At 43.9% G+C, this 3,544-nt stretch overlaps 1 pseudogene; it reads left to right on the forward strand.

Moving 5' to 3' along the window:
* The first annotated feature begins 2,607 nt into the window (after nucleotides 1-2,607).
* Nucleotides 2,608-3,134, forward strand: LOC103251784 (annotated as a pseudogene).
* The last annotated feature ends 410 nt before the right edge of the window (nucleotides 3,135-3,544 follow it).

Raw genomic sequence — 3,544 nt, forward strand, 5'->3', positions numbered from 1 at the left:
AAGCAAATAAACACACAAATCTAAAGCTCAATGGAAAGGTCAGAACTGAAGAAAACTTGGGAGTCCTGGGTATGCAAACAGTATTTGTAAACAAGTAGCTGAATTAGATCACACAGGGCGCAAGTGTGGATAGAAAAAGATCCAGGGACTGAGTCTTGGGGCTCTCCTGCATTTACGGGAACCTACAAAGGAGACCAGAAGGCCAACAGAGCAGGTAAAAAATCATGGCAGTTTGGTGTTCCAGAAGCTGGTATTTCAGTAAGGAGAAAGTGTTCAATTCTGTCAAAAGCTGTCAAATTTCTGTCAATTCTGTCAAAAAAGCTGTCAATTCTGTCAAAATTCAGATAAATGAGCACCAAGAACTGAGCACTGGATCTGGCAAGATGAAAGTCGTCCCTGATGTTGACAAGGGCACGCTTAGCAGAACGTGAGGAAAGGAGTGATTAGCGTGAAATAGAAAACACCAGGCAAAGACCATTGAGTAGAGAAATCCTGCTGAGGAGTTTTGCTATGGAGGAATGAGTTGAAAATTAGAGAGGGTGGGGGTTTCAGGAAGAGCTTTTCAAGAGGGGAGCTATTTCAGCACCTTAATGTGTTGCCAGAGGTGATCAAGGAGAGAGGGGGTAATGATGATGCAGAAGAAAGGAGAAGAATAATTACAGAAGCCAAACCAGATGAGTTGGAAATCCACTGCACAAGTGGAGGAGCAACTGGACTCTGTAACTGTGGTGGGAAGATGAGTAATCTTTCTGATTACTTCCCTTCTCCCAATGACATAAGAAACAAGGTCATTGGCCGAGAGTGAGGACGGGTAGGGGCTGTTGATGGTTTAATGAGAGAAAGGGAAAGTATGAAATATTCCTCTTTGGAAGTGGGAAGGTAAATACAATAGGGAGAATACAGTAAGATTTCAGGAAAGCTCCATAGGCTAGCTTGAAGTTTGAACGTTTAAATAATACCTGACAGTACATGTCTGTTTTTCTCTTCTTGCTACATGCCGATCCTAGTGAGCAAGATGGATCAGGAGGGACCTCTCCTGTTCTCCCTAGGCCTCTCGGATCACGCCTCTGGCTTCTTCACTGTTTCAACTTTCCCTCCCTCCCCTCCAACACAAGGGCCCAAAAGTAGTGTTTAGGGCTCTCGCGCTCTCTCTCTCTCTCTCTCTCTCTCTTTCTCTCTCTCTGCCACCTACTCCTCTGTCTCTGCACTTGCCCTACTCAGAGATCTCATTCACTCCCAGACCTCGAGCTATCTTCTCCAAATTCAGATCCCCATCTCTACCTTCTCTCCAGACTGAAAACTGTCTCCCAGGCCTCTCCATCTGGATATTCCACTGACTCACAGAACCCAGCAGGCACAGCAGCGAGTTACTTGGCACAGCCATCAAGCAGCTCCACAGAGCCTGCTCTTCATGTGATGTTCTGTTTCACTCAATATCACCCATCCAAATTCCCAGACGAGGGGCCTAAAAATTATCTTCAATGCCTCTCTTTTCAGTTTTCTTTGTTCCTCCCTATCCAAGCAGTTGCCGAGAATTTCTACTAATTCTACCCCGATACTGTCTTTCAAATTTAACCCTAGAATCTTTACCCTCATGTATACTGTTTCTCCTTATATCTACTATTTCCACAGTGACTGTTATATTTTTTATAAGGAGGGCCTGGTATTAGTCTCTGCTCAAAAACATTAATGTGTCCCTAATAAATCTTAAGCTCCTTAGCCTGGAATGCACATTCTTCCTGGAACTATTACAGCTGATTTTTTCCAGCTCTTGCCTCGCCTTGCTCCCTTCCATAGCTGTACAAGGGGGACCTAAAAACACCTGGAATTTATTTTTTAAATTGTGTGCTTATTCTTATAAATTTAAACTTCAGGCCAGGCTCGGTGGCTCAGCCTGTAATCCCGCGCCTTTGGGAGGCTGAGGTGAGTGAATTGCCTGAGCCCGCGGGTTCGAGACCCGCCTAGGCAGCGAGACCTCATCTCTACAATAAATCAAAAAATCAGCCGGGCGTGGTAGCGCGTGCCTGTAATTCCAGCTACTCGGAAGGCTGAGGCGGAAGGATCGCCGGAGCCCAGCGGTCAAGGCTGCGGTGGCCGGGAGCGGCCACTGCGCTCCAGTCTGGGCGACAGAGTGAGACTCCAACTCAAAAAAAAAAAAAAAAAATTTAAATGTCTGTCACCTTCAAAGTATACTCTGTTTGATGCAATACACCTATCAAGATGCTTTTTCCACTGCTTAGAACAGCTTTTGAACTTGTCAATTTTGATGCCTATTAGTCCTTCTGCCATTTTTTAATTTCACCTCTTCTGCATTTCCCTTTGAGGACTTCTTCATCAGGGGAAATAAAATAAAGTCATTGGGGCAAGATCAGGTGAGTAAGGAGGGTGGGACACTGAGGTCATGACATTTTTAGTCAAAAACTGCTGAACATTCAGCACCGTGTGGGCAGGTGTGCTCATAAATCACCCATCATGAAATGGGCAAGCACGTTGAAAGAATCTCCCCCCAAAAAAATTCAGTGAAGTCACTCTGTGTAGAAGGGTGGTGATAGCGGCAGTAGGGTCGTGACTGAGGCTCTCGGACTCTCATGGCTGTGTTGGGATTTAACCACTACCATGTCGAGCAAAAGGGCAAAGACCAAGACCACCAAGAGGCATACTGAGCACACAACATCCAATGAATTTGCCATGTTTGTCCAGTCACAAATCCAGGAGTTCAAAGAGGGCTTTAATATGATAGATCAGAACAAAGACGGTTTGATGGACGAGGAAGATTTGCATGAGATGCTTGTCTCACTAGAAAAAAATACAACTGATGAGTATCTGGATGCCATGATGAATGAAGCTCCAGGCCCCATCCGTTTCACCATGTTCCTTACCATGTTTGGTGAGAAGTTAAATGGAACTGATCCCGAAGATGTCATCAGAAATGCTTTTGCTTGCTTTGATGAAGAAGCAACTGGCACCATCCAGGAAGATCACCTGAGAGAGCTGCTGACAACCGTGCGGGATAGGTTCACAGATGAGGAAGTGGATGAGCTGTACAGAGAAGCACCTACCCACAGAAAGGGGAATTTCGATTACATTGAATTCAACACATCCTTACACATGGAGCAAAAGACAAAGATGACTGAAAAAACTTCAAATTCCAGTCAGATCTTCGTGGTTGCCACTTTCGGTATTTCTGAGATTTTCTCTTCCATGTCCTTTGCTTTACAGCTTTTGTCTTTTCTGTTGTATTTACTCTCAGTCATTTTGGGCATATGTATCATTATATATCTTTCCAGACTGGAAATGAGACTTTTTTGCCATTTTCAGAATAGAAAATAGAGTAACTTAACCAGCCCCTCCCAATATATTGTTTCAGAGAAAGTCACTCAATTTTTTCTGAACCATAATTAAACTTTATTACGGAATACTTACTTGTTTAAATTTATTTACCAAAAAAAAAAAAATTCACTGAAGTCAAACACAGGTGCTCACAATAATGCTAGCTGGTGGTACACTGATGCCAATGGGTTACTAGAACACTTACCTAGCAGGG

The sequence above is a fragment of the Carlito syrichta genome, unplaced genomic scaffold (genome assembly GCF_000164805.1).
Source record: "Carlito syrichta isolate Samal-C Ts95f unplaced genomic scaffold, Tarsius_syrichta-2.0.1 Scaffold145301, whole genome shotgun sequence".
NCBI classification, from domain to species: Eukaryota; Metazoa; Chordata; class Mammalia; order Primates; family Tarsiidae; genus Carlito; species Carlito syrichta.